The sequence below is a fragment of the Canis lupus genome, chromosome 8 (genome assembly GCF_003254725.2).
Source record: "Canis lupus dingo isolate Sandy chromosome 8, ASM325472v2, whole genome shotgun sequence".
Lineage (NCBI taxonomy): Eukaryota > Metazoa > Chordata > Mammalia > Carnivora > Canidae > Canis > Canis lupus.
The window spans coordinates 50,128,325-50,150,354 of NC_064250.1; the positions used below are offsets into that span (position 1 = coordinate 50,128,325).

The following is a 22,030-nucleotide window of genomic DNA, read 5'->3' on the forward strand; positions in this document are numbered from 1 at the left end:
TAGGTCGGCTCTCATTGAAGATACGAGGTACTCTTCTGCGGAAAAGCACCCGATTTTGACAGTTTGACAGTACCATCTGCTGGATTGCTCAGAAACCTTTGGTTTCTTTGCTGTTGTTCTGGATTATGTTCCACTGGAGGTTGACGAAAGAGTCATAAAGATAGTAGCATAGCAGTCATTGTCTTTCATAGAGCTCCCACCTCAATCCACATAAGAGCATGAAAAAATGTTCTCAGCACCTACAAGCTGAAAGCACCTTTCCTTCAAAAGCCTCCCAGGTCCACAAAGCCTCAGCTATTCATTTCTTTTCCTTGAGCATCTTCTACCAGTTTCACACTCAACCAGGTGGTTGGTGTTCAGTTGGTTAGGACACTGGGGTCATCTCTTCGATTGTATCACTGGACGGGTTCTCATTCTTCCTCTTCTGTATCTCCCTTTATTTTATTTTTTAAAATATTTTTATTTTTTTTTATTTTTTTAAAATTTTTATTTATTTATGATAGTCACAGAGAGAGAGAGAGAGAGAGGCAGAGACACAGGCAGAGGGAGAAGCAGGCTCCATACAGGGAGCCCGACATGGGATTCGATCCCAGGTCTCCAGGATCGCGCCCTGGACCAAAGGCAGGCGCTAAACCGCTGCGCCACCCAGGGATCCCTTTAAAATATTTTTAAATTGGAGTTCAATTTGTCGTGTCTCCCTTTAGTGTACATCCTTGATGCCTACCAGGTCTTGTTTCTAGGAGTGGGAGTGGGTTTGGGTGTAGGCTTATTAGTCTTCCTTTGCTTCTGCTCAAAAACTTTCCATGGCTCACTTGGGCCTACTAAGTCAAGTCCAAACTTCTTAGCCTTGTCTTTGAGGTCTTTGAAGACCTGCTTCCACCTTTCCATTCTGGCCTCACCTCCCACCAGAGGGCATGTCCATGGGTCAGGATTATCTAGGGAGGCAGGCTGCACAGGTTCTGTGTGGATGGCACCTTGGAAAAGGGGATGGAGAGCTGCTGAAACCAGCTCTTGATCTGGGTTCGAATACTTACAACTCAGTCTCCTCCCAGGATAGTCAGTCCGGGATGCCTGGGAATTTCAGTGTAGGGTCTTCCCACCATTTTATCTAGGTTTTTCCGGGAAGGGACATTAACAATGACCTGCATCTTCTGTATGTGAAAAACTGAGTTAAGTACCTTACATGCATTTTATATTCCTAGCCACTCTACGAGGTAGGTACTATTATAAGACCCCTTCCGTTTGTGTCAGGGCGCCTGTTTTACAGATGATGAAGTTAATCCCAGCATGGTTAAGTAACTTGTACGAGGTCACAGAGCTATTAAGAGACAACGTTCAGATCTGAACCAAGGTTCAACTGGGTCTGAAGACCATGTTCTTCCCACTTAACGCAGGGCCTTTCTAAGGAGCAGCTGTTAGCTCCATTACACAAGATCCTCAGTCCCTCCACCCTAGTTCTGTAATGAGGAAATAGAGAAAAGAGAGGAGCAGCCGCAAGCTGCTTCTGTGCAGACTTTTCTCTCTCCTGCCAGTACTGTAACAATGGCAACAACCACTCATATCCACTGAGCATCTACTTTGTATACAATATTTCAGTTCATCCCCACCCTCCAAAGTTATTATTATTTCTCTCATTTTACACATGCAAAGAGTGACTTTCATATAGGTTAAGCCCCATATTTAGATGGCCCAGCTGGGATTCGAATCCAGGCAGCTAGAATTCTTAAATGATGCTCTTGCATTTATCTGGTCCGCTCTTTGTTCCCGCCAGCCCTTATTATAGAAGAGAGTAACAAATGTTAGGCCAGAGATGCCTTAGACTCTCACTAGCCCAGCCCCCTCAGGATTACAGATGAGGGGAAAACAAGTCAGATCAAGTGAGTTACCCAAGATTACACAGCACAGCTGTGCCTGGGCTGAAACCCAGACCCCGATGCCCCTTGGACACTGGGAGGTAATGTCCCAAAGCCCTTCCTATCCCATGAATGAAAAAAATCAATGAATGAATGGGGGGAGTGAGGGAGGGAATGGACAGATATTGCTGGAATCTGTCTAGTGGCTCACTTTGGGTCCAAGGGGTGGCTGGATCAGAAGAACCAAGGAGTGAGGTGGGGAGTAGATGCATGGCAGCGAGGGACATAACAAAGGCGCCAGCCTGAGAGAGGGCTTTGTGCAGCTGGTTAGGGGGAAGCAATCCATGAAAGCACAGCTCCCTTCCCTGCAGCATTGCATGACCTTGTACTCAGCTGCTTCCTCTTGGGTCTTCTCACCTTATTGCTAACAACTCCTAATGATCAGTATGTTACCCTTATAAAACTGTATACAGTCCCTTTCAGAGATTGTTCGGCAGCTCTCTTCACCCATTAGCTATTGTACTAAAAGTACAGGATAATGTCTATTAAATAGACGTGCCTGGGCCTCTGCCTGGGAAAGTGAGAACGACATTCACCACCACCCCCTTACTCTGCATACTGATCCTTGGGGGTTCAAACATTGAAACACTGGTACCTGCTGCCAGGGCTCAAAGCAGTTATTTCTAGCAGAATAGCCAGGACTTTGATGAATTTGGAGACATGCAGCGGACTGTGGCCCTCACAAACTGGAAATGACCCAGCCCACTCCTTCGGGCCTCCCAGGCAGGGCTGTGGCCAATTTGTAGATCTCTTCTCTGCTGGGGGGTATCAGCCCCTGGGCTCCAGGAGCGGGTCCCAGGGCGGGCCAGAACCCTGCTACCTTTGTGTGGTTGCGCATCTTTTCTTGCTTTGGTTGGCACTGGGGGTGGAGGGGTGGGGGTGGGTTGGTTTGGAAGGAGGACAAGCCTCAGAGGAGAGTTTGGGGTGGGGGGGTGCGGTGGGGGGGTGGCCAGAGAGCAGCAAGACAGCCGCCGAGGCCCAGGGCATCGCGGAGCCGGAGCCCTTTCTGCAAGGGACCCGCAGCCTGGTGCGTTCGGGATGGGAATTTGCAGACGGTTCCTGGTAGCGACGGGGTCTCTGAGGCGGAGCCCGGGCCTCCGTCGGGGCTCCTCGGGCCCGGGGCCCCGGTGGGTCAGAGCAGCCTTGGGGCGGAGCAAGGTTGGCTCAGCCGGGGCGGAGCCGGGACGCCGCTCCCGCGGTGCTGCAGCGCGGAATTTGCTGACAGTCCCTCGCCAGGTGGGGCCGGCTCGAGCAGCCGCGGGAGGGCCGCGGGAGGGCCGCTCTCAGGTAGGCGCGTGGCCGGAGCCCCCCGCCTGGGGCTGGGCCGTCACGCCCGGGCGCAGGTGGGGAGGGCGCGCGGCGGAGCAGCCGGGGCGCGCCGGCGGGGAGGGGCGCAGGACGGGGGGGGGGCGGCTCTCGGCTCCCGGGCCCGGCGGAGGGGTGGGGGCGGGGGCGGGGGCGGGGGCACTGCGCCGGGCTCCGGGAGCGCTGCCCGCCCGCCGGCCTGCACCGGGGACGCCGGGTGAGCTGCCCGCCGGGGAGGGCCGGGGCCGGGGCCGGGGCCGGGGTCGCTGCGCCGCGGGAGCCAGGGGGGCTGCTCCCTGGACCGTGCCCCCGCGGGGAGTCCCGGGCGTGCCGCCCCCTCGCTGGGCTGGGCCGGGCCCCGAGGGTGGCGCTTCCCCCGCAGCCTGCTTCACCGCCCTGAGTTCTGGCAGCGTCGCCGCTGGGCGCTGCCGGGTGGGGGGCTCGCCCGGTGCAGTGGGCTGGGCTCCCGGCCGGCGCTGGAGCAGGCCGCCCCTTCCCCCGTGCTCTCACAGAAAGGCTCTTGCCTCCGTCCTCATCTTGGCCTTGAGGGAGAAACTTTGCATTTGGGTGATGGGCCTGGGGAAACTGAGGCGCAGGGGTGCTGTGGCTTCACCAAGGTCACTCAGCAGGTCCTACAGAGCTGGCCTCCCAGCCACTGCCTTGACCATCTGAGCTCTCTGGAGGGGCGGGGGCCAATCCGGCTCTCCGGACCCCTGGTCCCATCTGGGGTGGACCACCCCACCCCAAGGCCCCCTTTCCCCCTCCTTGAGAATGGAGGCGGGTACAGCTTCTGCATGGGCCCCTGAGGTGTTATGGGTGGGAACGCTGCAAGGATAAGAATTGTCTGGGGCCAGGAGAAAATTGCTCAAGAGACTCAAGGGACTGTGGGCCTCTACCATCCTTGTGGGTTCGGGGAGAGAGGGAGTTGGCTTCTGGGAGAGGAAGGTACGAGGGGGCAGCCCGGTTCTGGGCATCAGTCTCTGTACCAACTGGCCTTGATGGAAGCCACCTGCAAGTTCCCAGGCTGCCGTGGGAAGGACAGGGGACCAGGAGATGAACTTTCTCCTTTGTTGGCCTGTGTCTCACTGGAGAAGAGGCTGGGGAACCATGTTGGTAGACTGGCCCTCTCTCGACGCCATCCTCTGTAGCAGCTCACCCTTGCTCTCTCCCCAACTCCTGTCCCCAGGGGAAATGGACTACTGTCGGATCTGTGGCTCTTGGAGGTGAACTTTTCCTGAATTCACCTTGTCTTTCTTCTTTTTGAAGCAGGTGCCTTTCTCTGGAAGGAAACTGAGGTAGGGAGAGAGCTATATTGTATTTTAGAGCTGGAGCCAGACAGCACTGTGGTACAGGCAAGGAAACTGAGGCACAGAGGGTGCAGTGCGTTACTCCAGGTCTCTCGCCTACACACAGGTCTCCTATTCCCTGGCCCACCACCGGGCTGTGGATGAGGCCCCTTCCTCTCCTCTTGCTACAGCTCCCAGCCCTGGTAGGGTGAGGCCATGAGTGCCTCCTGAGGGGTGGAAGGGGCTGTCAGTGAGAGGCCACAGCCCTGGCATTTTCTCCTCCTTTACGAGATGTTTTCAAGTTAAAAAGAAAGAAGCAGCTAGAAGAAGGAAGCCAAAATCAGTCACTTGGTTACCTATCCCGTAACACGATTTCTGTGGGGCCCTCAGGGGCAAGGGCACCCATCCCTTCTGCCCTGGTGCCAGTGGTTGTGACCACAGCTGGGAGAAGACCCCAGTGACTTCAGTTTCCTCTTTGATAGCATCACAGGCTGGGAGTTTCTGGCCAGCCCAACCTGATTCTAAGTGAAAGGGAGTTAGCTTGTGCCTGGCACGTGGATGCTGCTCCTTGGACACACCCCTTGAGCACAGAGCCCCTGAAGCTAGACCCCGGTGATTCTGCAGCATGGCTTGGGCTGCTTGATGATCACCAGTAATCACTGGGGTGACCTTTGGGAAGGGATAGGGTTGCCAGTAAACTAGATCAGAACTAGCTGCCCATGGGGGTGACAGTACAAGGCCAGAGAGAGTAGAGGACCTGCCATGTGTCCAGCTCCTCTGCTGGGATCCCTGAGGGTCCCTTCTAGCCCTTCTCCAGGAGGAAGGCCACTGCCCTGTGGTCCTGGGGAGCTGACGGTATGTGCCTCCCGACTGGCAGAGGCAGGGGCAGGTGGCAGAGAGGCTCTTGGCTTGTGGGAGAAGAACCACTTACAGAGGAGCAGGGCACCTGGTTCTGGACCAGAGTCCCTACTGATTGGCATCCTGCCCTTAGTTTTCCTACCTGACAGCTGGGCATGAGAACACCTTCCCAGTTGGGTCAGAGGGCTTTGGAAGCATGTCATGCATTTATTGCAGGTGGGTAGTGTTATTCCTGGAGACTGTGGTATAGATTGAGGCTGTTTCTAGCTTCCCTGGGGAACATGTGGCTATGCCTGCTATGGAGGATGCCCTCTCCGCTGTGGCCAGTGTAGGGTACCCCTCAAAGGTTGGAAGGTAGGCTGATCCTCCCCAACATACCTCAAGTTGTATTTTGGCCCTTGAGGGCTTCTATTCCCCTTCCTTGGCTGCCTATGATATTTAGCAGGATCCCCACGCAGTAAAGTACTGGTGATTGGTGGCATGGTGGACCTTGCTGCCGGCCTCTTACCTCCCACTGACTCACAGCTGGGGACGCTCTTTCTCCTCTGGTTCTCCCTGGGAAGCAGCTGGTGGAAGAACGGTGGAGATAATGAGCATAAAGTGCTGGGAGCTCTTTGCACACAGTGCCCAGGGTGCAGGAGGCCATGGGGCCTTTGGAGCTTTAGGCAGACTCACTCTGGGACTGACCGTAATCAAGATGCTCAGAGGACGTGAGCTCAGCAGCTTGAAGTGCACTGTCGTGCCTGAGGCAGGGCACTAAGTCCTCTCCTCTCTGTCCTGGGAAAGCTGTGGTTTTCCTGGCTCACACACCAGCATGAGTGCTGTGGACCGGACCCCCCCCCCCCCGCCCCGTTCTTACCATGAGTTGACTGGTGCAACTTGTGTAAAATAGGGTTCCAGGGGGAGCTGGGATGGGAACCTGGGCAACTCATGAGGTACCATGTGTTCTTGTCATGGATCTGTCCAGACTGCCCTGGGCAAAACAAGGGCTACTCTTTAGAAGAGTACCTGTGGCCAGAACCCTACATCCCGTATTTCCAGGGCAAGGAGTGCAACCAAGCTGCCAAGTTCCTTCCTAGCAGTCTGAGGCTGTGATTGTTCCAAAAGGGAATTGAAGCCTGGATCCGCTTACAAAACCAGGATCCAAGTGTCCTGGGCTCCCACCATCTATTTTTCCCACCCTTCTACTCTGCTCTTCCTCACGAGCACCCTCAAGACGAGATCGGCTGAGTCTTCTCAGAGTTGTGCCCAGTCAGAGGGACACTGGCCTCAGTCATGGGATCCTGTCAGAAGAGAAAGGCATCCTGAGGTCTTGGGAGATACAGATGGGGAAGATGTGCCTGTGGCCAGTTGGCTGGGGACGTGGCCGTGTGTTGGGTTTTGATGTGGGAGCCTCATCACCTCTGGTGTCTGCGTGGCAATAGTTGGACCATAGGCTGGAAATGCTGCAGAAGGCGAATGAGCCCCATGGGGAAGCCAATTGGGCTTTGTTGGGGGCACAAGAGTGTGGGGGGACAAGGCACACAGAGAGACCCTGTCTGGGGGCACTTGGGAGCTGAGTTTCCACCTGCTTCATTATGTGGTTGCTTCACTTCTATGAGTCTTGTTCACAACATGGTGAAATAATCCCCACATCAGGGGGCCAGCATGAGGATGAATGGAAAGAAGTGGAAAGGCTCATATGCCTGCATGTGCTTAGTGACCGGGATCCCCCTTCTTTCCCTGTGCTTCCCCTATACTTGCTCAGTGGCAGGCTGTCCAGGGTCTGTGGGCTGGCTGGCCATGCTTTTGGCAATGGCTAATCAATAGTGTGGATTGCTTCTGGCACTGTTTGAACTGAGCTGTTCCCTCTGAACGAAAGAGTTGGCAGATGGGGAGGTCTCCTCAGAACCAGAGGGAGTGTGTGGGGCATGTGGGACAGGTGTGGAGGATGTCTGTCCTGTACAGCAGACAAACTGTTGTTGGACCCAGGATCCCTTCTGGGCTGGGATCTCATGGGCCCAGGGCTGTAAAGTAGGGCCAGCCTTTGGGGAGAGCTGCTCAGGCAATGGAACGACAGGCTGAACCATGTCTCTGCCCTGAGGTCCTGGTGCCACTCAGGGACCTCGCATCCCTTGTTATTCCTTTAAATCCCCTGCACGCCCCGGGTGAGGGGCAGTGCAGGTGTGAACAGCCCACTTGATAGATGGGAATATTGAGGCTTAGAGAGGTTTTAACAGCCACAACCCCACGCATGCACACACATGCACAGGGGCACCAAAGTGGCTCCAGGCCTGTCTGACTCCAGTGGAGTGTCCCTCCTCCCCTGAGCACGGCTGACACATCCTCCGTTCACCTGCTATTGCCGCTGCTGGTGGTTTTGCTGAAGTTGCTTAAGACAAAAGGACTTGGAAGTGAAGGTCAGGCTTTCTCCCCTTTCCCTCCACTCTGGGCTGGGTGCCAAGAGCCTGGCCCTGCTGAAGGATAGCCGGGATTATGGACGGATGGCATTCCCACCCCACCCATACCTCCGCCCTGGGACATGCTGCAGGCTCGATCAGAGGGGCTGAGCTAGGCAGGAGATTCAGTGCAGGGGCCTTGGCTTCGAGCTTCCCGGGGGGTCTCCCCAGCTCCCTGGCCTGGACACCTGCATGAGACAGCCAGATGGAGGGGACAGGCAGCCTAGGCCTGTGCTCACAGAGCCACAAAGTGGAGGACGCGGAGAGGCCCAAGTCCCAGCACTCTCCTGTGGGTCTGAGGCACAAGTCCAGGCCCTGTGGTCTATCTGTCCCAAGAGACAGAGGAGGGAGAGGGGTGGGGAGGCAAAGGTTCTCTGACCTACGTCTAGACCCAGGCCCGGGTATCACAGCTATCTGCCTGCTTATCAGATGAGTCATCTTTGAGCCCATCTCTGACCTGGTCACTTCTTACCGGCTTCCCAGAGCCTGCCATCAGAGACTGAGCTTGGATTAAACCCAATTACCTTTCCCAGCCTGCCCTCCTGCTTCCTTCCTGCTTCCCATACACTCCACTCTGGCTCAGAGGCTCTCCCTGCATGGGATGCGAGATGCATCAGATCACCTTGAAGATTTTACTAAGTACACACACTGCCCTTCCCTCCCCGCTCATGCTCACCCCTTACTTAGCTCAGCAGAACCACTACTCTTGGCAAATGAAAGATGCCCAGGCTGTTTGACCCACTCCTTCCTCCCGGCCCGTCCTTTCGTCATCCCCATCTTCATTTGGTCAGACAGCGCCTTTCAGAGTCCAGCTCACATGCCACCTCCTCCATGAAGCCTTCCCTGGATCCCAGCCAGTGGAGGTCTCATAGTCTTGTCCTTGTCCCATTAGTGTCTGTCTCTTGTGCTAGACAGTGAGCTCATCCTTCCATTTGTCAAGTGTTCATTGAGTGCCAGTCACACACATGCCCTCTGGTAACTCATGGGGAGGGGGCAGGTAGGCAAGTCAACTGATTGTGGCAACAGCTACAGAAATGCTATAATAACGGCAGGACAGAGCGCCAGAAGCTATATTGGCAATGACATTCAAAGCTGAAAATGTACATACTTCATGCCCAACAGTTTTGCATCTAGGTGTATAATTACCTAGAGAAACCCATGTGTGTGCATGAGGAGACAGTTCCAAAGATATCTAGGGTAGCAGTGCTGGAAGCACAAGAGGTCTCCATCTCAGTCTCTTCAGTGTCTACACTGACGGAGCAGACAACTAAAAATGTGTTCTTATGCAGCAGGTAGATCACATGTAATTGGGGAATTTTATGTTTTGTGACTTACACCTCAAGAAACACACACATAAATAAATCTCAAACAATATTGCGAGGAACAGGAAATTGCAGAAAAATACCATTCAAGAACATTTCATTTTAGTGGAAATCACAAACAATACTATTTGTCATTTATGGATGTAAACATGTTGCAGTAGCTACTAGATTCATGCTTGTGGTGGTCTTTGGCTAGAGAAAGAAGGAGCTGGTGCTGGTGGATAGAAGGAAAGACTTTTAATTTGTCAGTAATGTTTTCTTAACAAAAAAGATCCGATACAAAAATGACAGAATGTTAACACTGGTTAATTCCATTGGTTTTATTCTTTTAATTTTTTGGTGTTTAAAAGTTTTCAAAATTAGGGGCATCTGGCTGGTTCATTTGGTGGAGCATGTGACTCTTGATCTTGGGGTTGTGAGTTTGAGCCCCACATTGGGTGTAGAGATTACTTTAAAATAAAATCTTTTTTTTTTTTTTTAAAGACTTTGTTTATTTATTCATGAGAGACACACAGAGAGAGGCAGAGACACAGGCAGAGGGAGAAGCAGGCTCCATGCAGGGAGCCCGGTGTGGGACTCGATCCCAGGACTCCAGGATCACGCCCTGGGCCAAAGGCAGGCACTCAACTGCTGAGCCACCCAGGCGTCCCTAAAATAAAATCTTAAAAAAAAATATTTTCCAAGTTAAAAACAAAAGTAATCTTGAATGTCAGAGGAAAGGCATCGACTTTTCCCAGGAAAGCCAGGAAAGGTTCCAAGAGGAGGTGACAGCTGGGCGTTGAAGGCGGGGTGGGAGTTGTCGGATTTTACTGGGTGTGGGGAACTTGTGAAAAGGAGATGCAGGATGTTCAAGGCCAGGGCATATGTGCTGGGGCTCTCTGCACTTTTTAAAGGTTTCCTGGCTTGTGTTTGTCAAGCTGCCCTTCCCCCACTCCTTTCCTCATCGATGTCCCTGATTCCAGCTTCTGTATCTCTGGGTGTGCATCTGGTCAGTAGGCTACTGTTTGAACAGCATGAGTCATTGGACGATTTTTTAAAGTCTAAGTAGGGGCACCTGGGTGGCTTAGTGGTTGAGTGTCTGCCTTTGGCTCAGGGTGTGTTCCCGGGGTCCTGGGATCAAGTCCTGTGTTGCACTCCCCGCAGGGAGCCTGCTTCTCCTGCCTATGTCTTTGCCTCTCTCTCTCCGTCTCTCATGAATAAATAAATAAATTCTTAAAAAAAAAAAAAGTCTAAGTAATCTAATGGGGATTGGGAGAGGGATGAGCCAAATATGTAAAATTGAACACTAAAATAGGGAAATAGGCACTATATAGAGAAAAGAGAAAGAATTCTTAGGGGATACTGTGCTTGACCACATGTGAATTCAGTTGAAAATCAGCTGAAACTGACAGTTTTCTGAGAAGATCTAAATCACCAGTTTGACCCCAGAAGAACTAACTAGAAAGCCTCAACAGATCAATAATCATGATAGAAACTGCATTTTCATAAAACTCCACCCCAAAAAACCTGGGGTTCTGCCAACTTTGAATTTTTATAAACCTTCAAGGATGGGATAATTCTGTTTTTAAAAAAGATGTTCTTTATTTATTTTGAGGGAGAGAGAGCACGAGCAGGGGAGGGGCAGAGGGAGGAGGAGAGAGAGAAAGAGCAGGGCAGGGGCAGAGAGGGGGTGGGGAGAGAATCCCAAGCAGATTCCATGCCCAGTGTGGAGGCCGATGTGGCGCTCAATCCCATGACCCTGAGATCATGACCTGACCTGAAATCAAGAATTGGATGTTTAACCAACTGAGCCCCCAGGAGTCCCTAATAGCATGTTTTTTAAGTTGCACCAACCATACCAGATCATAGAGAGGGAAAGATTCCAAATTAGTCTATGAAGCCTGCACAGCATGACAAAGAGTGCCAAAAAAGAGAAATTACTGAAAAAAATCTAATTTATGAATATTGGTGCAAAATTAATAAATTAATAGCAGCAAATAGAGTCGCACAGCAGTATGTTTAAAAAACAAATACACTGCAAGCAAGTGGGGCTATTTTGAACATAGTAATAGGTCAAAAGAGGTAAAAAAAAAATCACATAAACATCTCCATAAATGCTAAAAATGCCTTAAAGGCATTTGGTAAAGTTCAACATATGTCTCTGATTGTACCTCTTTTTTAAAATGTTTTTATCATTTTACTTTATTTTTCTTGCATCATGATAAATACACTCTTTAAATTCCATACCCTCTGTCACCCATCCCCTCTGGTAATCATCAGTTTGTTCTCTATGGTTAAGAATCTGTTTCTTGGTTTGTCTCTCTTTTTCCTTTGCTCGTCTGTTTAGTTTCTTAAATTCCACATTTAAGTGAGATCATATGGTATTTGTCTTTTTCTGACTTATTTTGCTTAGCATTATACTCTCTAGCTCTATCCATGTCATTGTAAATGGCAATATTTCATGCTTTTTTATGGCCAAATAATATTCCATTATGTGTATATACCACCTTTTCTTTTTCCATTCATCTGTGGATGACATTTGGACTGCTTGCATAGTTTGGCTATTGCAGATAATGCTGCTTTAAACCAAGGGGTGCATGTATCCCTTTGAATGACTGTTTTTGTTTTTTTGGGGTAAATACTTAATGGTACAATTATTGGATTGTACAGTAGTTCTACTGTTAATTTTTTGAAGAATCTCTATACTGTTTTCCACAGTGGCTGCATCAGTTTGCATCCCCACCAACAGTACACAAGCATTCCTTTTTCTCCACATCCTCGCCAACACTGTATTGTTGATTTTAGCCATTCTGACAGGTGTGAAGTGATAGCTCATTGTGGTTTTGATATGCATTTCCCTGATGATGAATGATATTAAGCATCCTTTCATGTGTCTGTTGGCCATCTGGATGTCTTCTTTGAATAAATGTCTGTTCAGGACTTCTACCCATTTTTAATTGGATTATTTGGTTTTGAGATGGTGAATTTTAGAAGTTCTTTAAATATTTTGGATACTAACCCTTTATCAGATATGTCATCTGTAAGTATCTTCTCCATTCGGTAGGCTGCCTTTCTGTTTTTCCTTCACTGTGCAAAAGCTTTTTATTTTTGATGTAGTCCCAATAGTTAATTTTTGCTTTTCTTTCCTTTGCCTCGGGAGACATACCTAGAAAAATGTTCCTACAGCTGATGATGTAGTAATTTCCTACAGAAATTACTGCCTGTGCTAGGATTTTTGTGGTTTCAGGTCTCACATTTAGGTCTTTAATTCATCTTGAGTTTATTTTTGGGTATGGTGTAAGAAGGTGGTCCAGTATCATTCTTTTGCATATTGCTATCTGGTTTTCCCAATACCATTTGTTGAAGAGACTGTCTTTTTTTCATTGTGTATCATTCCTCCTTTGTTGAAGATTAATTGACCTTATAATTGGGATTTATTTCTGGGTTTTCTGCTCTATTCCATTGATCTATGTGTCTATCTTTATGCAAGTACCATACTCTTTTGATTACTACCACTTGGTATAACTTGAAATCTGATACCTCTAGCTTTGTTTTTCTTTTTCAAGATCGCTTTGACTACATAAGGTCTCAATTTTAACTCTTATTTATTAAGAATAGATGAATATTGCTTAATACAGTTTTAGGCATGTGTGTGTATGTGTGTATAGAGATATACACATATACTAGGGGAAAATGACCACTCTTACCTTAAACATTAACACTGCTTGAGAAGTACAATCCAATATGAATCTTGAAAACAGAAGTTATAAAAGGAGGCCTATTTATTTATTTATTTATTTATTTAAAAAGATTGTATTTATTTATTCATAAGAGACACACAGAGAGAGGCAAAGACACAGGCAGAGAGAGAAGCAGGCTCCATGCAGGGAGCCTGCTGCAGGACTCAATCCCAAGACCCCGGGATCATGATCCAAGCCAAAGGCAGACACTCAACCACTGAGCCACCCAGGCATCCCTCAAATTGTACACATAGTTAAATTGAGATTTTGAACTTAGAGGGAGGGTGGTGGGGTGGAGGGAGGAAATAGATTATTCATACATGACTTTGAGCAACTGTTTAGCCCCTTGAGGAAAAAAATAAAGCTGGGCCCTGCTATGTTCCTTACACCAAAATATAGTCTAGAAAAAAAGATTAAAAAGAAAAAAGAAAACCCAAACAGTAATAGTGGAAAACATGGGCAAATATTCTTAGGATGCTCTAGTAAAAAAATACCTTTGCTTACAGGAAAATATGAAATTTCTGTAAGCCAATGATGACATAAAAAAATGAAAAAGAGACATATGACAGTTTGCAATACGCATGACAAGTTAATTAATTGCCTTAGCTTAGAAAAACCTCTTAAAAATCAACATCACTCGGCATCAGGGAAATACAGATCAAAACCACTTTGAGACACCAGCTCACACCAGTCAGAATGGCGAAAATTAACAAGTCAGGAAATGACAGATGTTGGTGAGGAATGCTGGGAACACAAACTGGTGTAGCCACTCTGGAAAATAGTATGGAAGTTCCTCAAAAAGTTAAAGATAGGGAATCCCTGGGTGGCTCAGCGGTTTGGTGTCTGCCTTTGGCCCGGGGCGCGGTCCTGGAGTCCCGGGATCGAGTCCCGCGTCGGGCTCCCGGCATGGAGCCTGCTTCTCCCTCCTCCTGTGTCTCTGCCTCTCTCTCAATCTCTGTGTCTATCATGAATAAATAAATAAATAAATCTTAAAAAAAAAAAGAAAGATGTTAAGTAATCCCTCCTTTAAAAAAAAAAAAAAAAGATAGAGTTTCCCTATAACCTAGCAATTGCACTACCAGGTATTTATCCAAAGGATACAAGCATAGTGATCCGAAGGACCATAGCAGCAATGTCCATAGTAGCCAAAATATGGAAAGAGGCCAGATGTCCATGGACAGACGAATGAATAAAGAAGATGTGAGATATATATATATATACACACACACATATATATCACATACATACAATGGAATATTACTCAACCATCAAAAAGAATAAAATCTTGCCATTTGCAACAATGTGGGTGGAACTAGGTGGTATTATGCTAAGTGAAGGAAGTCAGTCAGAGAAAGACAGATACATGATTTCATTCATATGTGGAGTTTAAGAAACACAACAGACAAACATAAGGAAAGGAAAGGAAAAATAAGATAAAAACGGAGAGAGGCAAGCCATAAGAGACTCTTAACTATAGGAAGCAAACTGAGTATTGCTGCAGGGGGAGGTGGGTGGGGGGATGGGGTAACTGGGTGATGAGCATTAAGGAGGGCACGTGATGTAATGAGCACTGGGTGTTGTATGCAACTGATGAATCACTGAACTCTACCCTTGAAACTACCAATATACTATATGTTAACTAAATTGAATTTAACTTATTTTTTAAAGACTTTTATTTTATTGATGAGAGACACATAGAGGCAGAGACATAGGCAGAGGAAGAAGCAAACTCCCTGTGGGATGCCTGATGCAGGACTCAATCCCAGGACCCCTGGGATCAGGACCTAAGCCGAAGACAGATACTCAACCACTGAGCCACCCAGGAGTCCCTAAATCGAATTTAAATTAAAAAAAAAAAAAAAAAACATGCTTTAAAAAAAATCAGTAAGATAATTTGAAAAGGACATAGGCAATTTACAGAAAAAGAAATGCAAAGGCAAATCAATCAATAAACATGAAAATAATGTCTGCCCTTTCTCATAATTACAGAATGACACATTGAAACCAGATATGATTTTTCAACATTCATATTGGCAAAGCTTAATGATTTGATAATGCACAATGTTGTCGAGGGTGGAGGGCAACAGACAATTCTCTGGCCTGTCTGGGCAGTTTGAACTGGTTTATCCTCTTTGGAAGACAATTTGGAAACATCTATCAGAATTTGAGATCCACCTAACCTTCGAGTCCTTAGTATTTACCCTACAGCTAACCTCCGACATAGACACAAAGAAAACTCAAAGATGCTGTTCTGCAGCTTTTTGCAGCAAAAGGGTAGAAACAATGTAAACATCCATCAACCGGAATAGATTCACATAAATTACAGTGCATTTTTCAATGGAACACATGAGCTCCACAAAGATGAAGGATCTGTCTGTGCTGATATGCAGAGATGTGTGATGTATGTTAAACTAACAAAACAGTACCGGGAATATGTTCCTGGCTAGGTTTAAAATAAAGATGTAGGGCAGCCCGGGGTGGCTCAGCGGTTTAGCACCGCCTTCAGCCCAGGGCGTGATCCTGGAGACCCGGGATTGAGTCCTGCATAGGGCTCCCTGCATGGAGCCTGCTTCTCCTCTGCCTGTGTCTCTGCCTCTCTATGTATGTGTGTCTCTCATGAATAAATAAATAAAATCTTTAAAAAAATAAAATAAAGATGTAGGCATAGATGTGTATTTGTCAGTATTTATAGGAAAGTTTTTGAAGAAAAGTAAAATGGGAAATGTGACTGTGTTTGGGAGTGGGACCAAGGTTTGGAGGAATAGCAGGGGGATTTTGTGCATTGATTTAAATGCTTTTATTTTTTATTCCTATAAGCATGTTATTTTCAGAATTAATTAATTAATTATTTTTAAAGATTTTATTTATTGATGAGACACACACAGAGAGAGAGAGGCAGAGACATAGGCAGAGGGAGAAGCAGGCTCCATGCAGGGAGCCTGATGTGGGACTGGATCCCGGGTCTCCAGGATTGTGCCCTGAGCCAAGGTAGACACTCCACCGCTGAGCCACCCAGGTGTCCTTATTTTCAGAATTTAAAAAGAAGTGCTACTATACTGGCTTAGTTGGTTGGGCATCTGCCTCCGACTCAGGTCCTGATCTTGGGGTCCTGGGATGGAGCCCCACTTTGGGCTCCCTGCTCTGCGGGGGGGGGGGGTGCTGCTTCTCCCTCCCCCTCTAGTCTTCTCCCTGCTTGTCCTGTTTCTCTCTTTCTCTCAAATAAATAAGTAAAATACTTAACAAAAAGAATTTAAAATGAATATTTAAGAAGAAAGCAATTGGAAAGGCAGAGTACTATTTCAGTGCCTCATCCTGAACTTTCTTTTTAAATTCCCAGTGGGCTCCCCTCTTCTTATATTTATAATTTTCAATCTTAAAGGGCTAGGGAGATGTCTCCAGTCTTCATTTTGTCCCCAAAGAAATGGGGCCTAGTGAGTTTTCAGCAGCTGCCCGGGGCACCTGGCTAGTCTGTCTGCAGAGACGGGGCTCCTATGGCGCTGCCTGCAGGAAAGGGACCAATGACCCCTTCCTTCATGCATATGATCAAAGCTTCATCCTTATCTTGGCCCTTTTGTGGCATATGGTCCAGCGACTCTTATTTCAGGTGCATCCACAGGGAGAACCTGTTAAATGCAGATCCCCAGGCACTTTCCCAGGCATTCTGATTCAGTGGGCTAGGGTAAGGGCCCTGAAACCATTTTAACAAGCAGCCCCCAAATGATGCTGAAGTCCCCTGATGGTGATGGGCCCCTCTGAGCTCCCCAGCTCAGCCTTGCTGGCAGCATCTGGGTATCTAGGCTGAAGCACCCCTCCTGTGTGGGGAAGTGGGGTACTCCCACGTCGCCTGGAGGCAAATGGCAGTGCAGACCCGGGTGCCTTTAGTGTAGTGCTCTGTCCACAGCTCCCCTCCCCTCAGGCTCATGCTCACCCACGGTGAAGGATGGCTCCCCAGCTCACCCACCCCAGGGATGGGCAGCTGGGTGCAGAGATAGGGGGTGGACTGGGGTCATCTGGGGTGCCCCTCACCCCTTGAGAACTCCCCTGAGGTAGGCCCCATGGGGAGGTGCTGACCAGCATGCTGGGCCTTGGCTGGGTGAGCAGCTGTGAGGAGGCTGGGGAGACCTGAGAGTGTTTTGTCGCCCCTGTGCCACAGAGCCCTGGAGGAGCCACCGGCGTGGTCAGGAACCAAGCAAGGGCAAGGCTGGGCCACTGGGAAGCACCTGAGGACAGATCAAGAGGAGGCAGGGCCGGTGACCACCCATCCGCCTCAGCCACAAACCTCACCTGCTGATCCAGGTTGGTTCTCTTCCCACCCTCTCACCCGGCAGTGCTAAGACCCTGGCAGCAGCTCCTCTGTCAGGCTGAGGAAATGTGGCTGCCCCATTGCCTGTGACCTGTAGCTCTCCAGCTGCTGCGTGGGTGGAGGCTCTCCCTAAGCCCTCCAAAACCCACAACCTGGTGGGAGGGGGGTGCTGGAAAGCTCAGTCCTCTCCAAAGGACACTGTCCTGGGGGACCTTGGCTCCTAAAGCCTGGGAAGGGGGTCCAAAGACTACTCTGGCTCTGGTTAGGATGTCCCCTGTGCTGCCCCTCTCCACCCTGAAATGCTCCCAGGTTGAGCTGTAAACTGGGGTCCTGCATGGGTCCCAGCTGAGCCCAGTCTGGGACAGGCCCAGTAAGCAACTCTTCCAAGAATTCCCTGCCTCTCAGGAAGGGATTATGACAGATGGCATCTTCATAGACTCTTAGAGCTGGAAAGGATCTCAGTGATATACTCCAACCTCAGTCTCTTTTTACTTCTCAAGCATTACTTCTATCAATAGTGCTGTTGACGGTGGTGAAGCTGACTGTCTCAGAGGACCCAGGTGTAATTTTGTCAAAACAACATAGGAAGCCCTGGGTCTCAGGCAGTCCTTCCTGGGTTCAGCTGCCTCTTCCCCTACCTGGCCTTAGCTGGTCTCTCCCCCAACCTCCTAGCCCTCCCACCCCCCCCAACCCCCACCCTCCACCCCCCACCCTTCCTCTCCTTCCACCAACCCAGTGACTCCAGCAACTCATCCCACTCTATGATGGGGCCCCTGGTGGTGATCAAACATCCCAAGCTAGAAGGCATTAAAGCCAAGTTAGCATTACAGTGAGGCTTTCTCCCCAATTTAAGCAAGTTAAGTTAATAAAATCAAGAAAGAATTGGGTAGTCAAGGCAGGCTCACACAGTGATAAGCTATCTCTATTTGAGAGTCTCTAAAATCTCTTTTCCGCCAAAGAAGTTATCCTGTGTGGGCTATTGGCCAAGAATACTGTGATTGTTGTCATTATCAATAAAAGCAGTTGCAGATAGAGTTCTTCTCTGTGCAGATCAAAGTGCTTGATGTGTCTCCCTCATAATTTCCTGGTCCAGCCTGAGATCCAGGGCAAGGAGTCTTAGCCAGAGACAGTATCTCACTTCCATTCCCCTGGCCATGCCCACTGTCCCAGCCCGGGCCTTGCAATCTCTGTGTGCATCAGTCTTTTCATCTGTAGAATGAGGATAACACAGTACCCCAGGGGGGCTGTGAAGATTAAAGTTAGTATCTGTAAAGCACTCGGAACAACCTCCAGCACTCAGTGAGTGCTTCCCACACATTAGCTCTGGTCATGACAAAAGCCACACTCTGCTTCCTGAAGCAGGGCAGTCCTCTCGCTGCCCTGCTCCGAAATCGTCCAAGGCTCCCCATTGCCCATTCGGTGGACTATGTCTAACCTGTCCTTTGAAGGCCTCAAGAACAGAAGCTTTATTATTTTCCTTGCACATAATAAGGAATCAGTAGTGTTTGCTGTGAGAAAGGGTTTCCACCATCAGGGTGGGCGAACTGAGTCCTTGAGGAACAGAAGGGCAGCTGCAGACAGCCCCACAGCTGAAGGCTTGATCCGGGCTCTCCTGCCTTCTCAGCTGTGCCCCAGTTTGAGCAGCCCCTGGATGTTGGCTGCTGGATCTGCCTCGGAGGCAGGTTTGGTTTCCCTTGGATCTGCCAGGGGCCTTAAATGCAGGGAATACCATTTGGACTCCAGCCTTGCCAGTGCGCATCAGAGTGAGGAGAAGATGCCCAGCACAGGCCAGAGCAGGCGGTGAGTGCAGTTGAAACTCACGTTCTTGGATGAGTTCAGGCCACGCCGACACGATGTCCTTGTCCTCATTCATTACTGGCTGGTGGCCAGAACTTGAGCTCCCATAGCTTGGGTGGGAGGCTGAGGCCAGCAGAGACCACCCATGATCTGGCATCTGGGACGGAGAGCCTGGTGAGCCCCACACCCTGCACCTCCAGTTTCCCTAGCACAACAGAGGCCTGTACCATGGAAAAGCAGGTGCCAGGTTGGGGTAGGACAGACCGAGGTCCAAAACCAGGCTCCACCCTGGGTGGGGAAACCTTGGCCGTGTCATCTAGCTTCTCTGAGCCTTTACTCTTCCATCTATAAAATGGGAGAATAATACCCATTCCATAGGGTTGAGGAAAGGCCAAAATGGATCAAAGTGCCCAGGGCACCTATACAGCACCTGCATGGGGTGGGCGCTCCATGTCTTGTGGCTGTTCTATTCCATCCACCAGAGGTACTTCTCTAAGCTGCCGGGTGGAGCTACCCTAGTCCTCTTGCTTTCCTTAGTTGAACATTTCCTCACCTGGCCTCCATTCCAAGATGAAGGGAAGTGGTGTTATCTTTGGCAAGCGGAGGGTAGGAACAGTCCCAATCTTCCCAGACTCCTGGCAAGGGTGTGAGGCTCCGTAGGGAGGAAGCAGAGCTCTATGTGGCTTTCACAGGGATTTTCTGCTCTGGTGGTGCGAGCTTAGGAAGCCAGGAGTGAAGTGACAGGGAGAGAACACACCAGACCCTGCTGCTTTGTGCAGGGTGGCACGTTTTTCTTTATTCATTCAACAAATGAATGAATTTGTTGGGATCCCAGGCACTATGCGAAACATTGCAATATTCAGCGACGAGAGGGGAAGACGTGGGCCCTGTCTTCATGGGGCCTTCGTTCTAATGGGGGTCAGGGCAGAGAACAGCCTAAACTATGGATAAAGGGTGACAGGAGATAAATGCAGTGGGGAAACAGAGAAGGAGGGGGACTGGGATTCCTGGGCAGTTTCACCCTTCATCACCATCAGCTCTGTAGCCAGAGAGCCCGCGCTACTATAGTGCCGTGATTCTCAAGCCACTCGTGTCCTGGGCCCTCTCTGCCCCCCAGACCCTGTGAAGCTGTGCCAGCCAGCCCCACGGCCTCTGCCATCTGGCTCGCACCCATCGCGGGAGCAGCTACACTCTTGCCCCTCCCTCTGCCTCTCTCTGACTCCCCCAGAGGCAGCCAGCCTGGCTCCTGCCCTATTTAGCCAGATGGGGACAGAGCTGGGTGTCCCTCCCATCTCTGCTGCCCCGAGGGCTGGTGTGTTTCCATCTGGGACCCAAACTCTCTCTGGGGAAACCCTTTACATAATCCAAGCCCACTTCCCTCTCTACTTTTGTGTGCACACAGTCTCTTCTGGGCATATCATGGCCTTGCCCTCCCTATGGCCACAACTCCCAACTCCAGGTCAGAAGCCCCATATGAACCGAAGGCTGGATATGTGGCTGCCAGACTCCAGTCTCTTCAGTAACAGTAGCTCCCATCTTGGAGTTATGAGCATTGAAAGAGCTCGTGCTTACAGACTCTTAGCACAACACTTGGCAATAAGCCCTCGAAGAATGTGCCTACTGCCCTCCCAACTCTGCCTTGGATAACACCACCTCCAGGCAGCCTTTCCAGATTGCCCAGGGCTTCTCCGCTGTGCTCCCAGCACCCCTTCACTGGGCCTCTGGAGTGCACTTATGAATGCATGGTTCCTTTGAGGTCTGTGGACCCACTAGAATCTTGTGCTTTGACCAAAAGCACCTTGACTACAAGGAACAGAGTCTGGCCCATTATTTCACTGCATGAATGATTTCACAGTTGACAGGCAGGCAGCTGGGAGAGACAGACTGGGGAATAAGATGGAGCCTGCCAGGCCTGACCTTTCCAGGGCCTGTCCTCAAAGACCAGGATACCCACACCGGGGTCTCAGGTAGGGGGTGGAGGACGAAGACAGCCCCACCACCTGTTTCACAGTCTAACGAAGTGATCCTTGAAGCGCGGCCCCATCCAGCAGTGTCGGGATCACCTGGGAGCTTCTAGACTCCAACCCAGACCTGCCACATCAGAAACTTGGGCAGCGGCAGCATCTGTGGTAGAACAAGCCGTCTTTGTGAACACTCTAATGTTTCAGAGTAACTCAGATTCATAGCAGGTAGAGTGGGGAGGGGGGCGGGTCTCTGCTCTGCTGAAGGCTTCCAAGAAAGCTGTCGGGCTGGGACCCCAGGGCATGGATCCTGCTGGCCCCACACTCCTGAGCTTCAGACCCTTTTGCTGATAGGGCAGGTGCAGCAGAGAACACTGTTCCCATAGACTGCCCGTTTCCCAGGCAGCCCTAGACCAGAACGAATGGGTGTGGCTCCAACCTCATCTTGGGGTCCCTCCCCACTGCCAGTGGCCAGCATCCCCTCAGCACTAACCTCTGTAGCCAAATTCAGGGTAGACTTTTGGAATGTTAGGGCTAAGAAAGACCTGAGAGATCATTGGTTACGTACATGTGTGTTCACACACACATACACGAACATGCATACACATACACAACATGCCCACACATAAAAACAAACATGCATCACCCCAAAACACACATAAGCACACCAAACACAAAGTGTAGTCATAAACACGTTCCTAAGCACACCCAGATACCACCCTGCAGCATACACAGATGCACCCATGCAAAATACACTGATCTGCCTCAAAATACGCAAACACAAATGCACAGATCCATTGTATCGGTTTCAGAGGGCAGCTGTACCACAGCACCACAGACTGGGTGGCTTCACACAACAGATATTTGTTTTCTTGCAGTTTTGGAGGCTGGCCGTCAGAAACCAGGGTGTTGGGACGGCTGTGCTCTGTGCAGGCTCTCGGGGACAGTCCTCCCTTGCCTCTTCCTGGCTTGTGGTGGCAGCCAGCACCCCAGGCACTTGCTGACTGGTAGCCGCATGCCTCCCGTCTCTCTCTGCCTGTGTCCACGGGCCATCTCCTCCGTGTCTCCATGTGGCCTCCGTACAGGGATGCCCACTGGATCGAAGGCCCACGCTAACCCAGTACAATT

General features: G+C 49.9%; 1 protein-coding gene across 10 annotated transcripts in view; it reads left to right on the forward strand.

Annotated features, from left to right (window-relative positions):
• Positions 1-22,030, forward strand: part of TMEM63C (transmembrane protein 63C) — a 130,638-nt gene that overhangs the window by 57,958 nt on the left and 50,650 nt on the right. For 9 of the 10 annotated variants that reach the window (XR_007412730.1, XM_049113747.1, XM_049113746.1 and 6 more), the window contains one exon: positions 16,995-17,137. The gene's annotated coding sequence lies outside the window, so the exon portion shown is untranslated. Of the gene's footprint in view, positions 1-3,035; positions 3,201-16,994; positions 17,138-22,030 lie in introns of those variants that run through there. The other variant, XM_025442736.3, reaches the window with a different exon arrangement.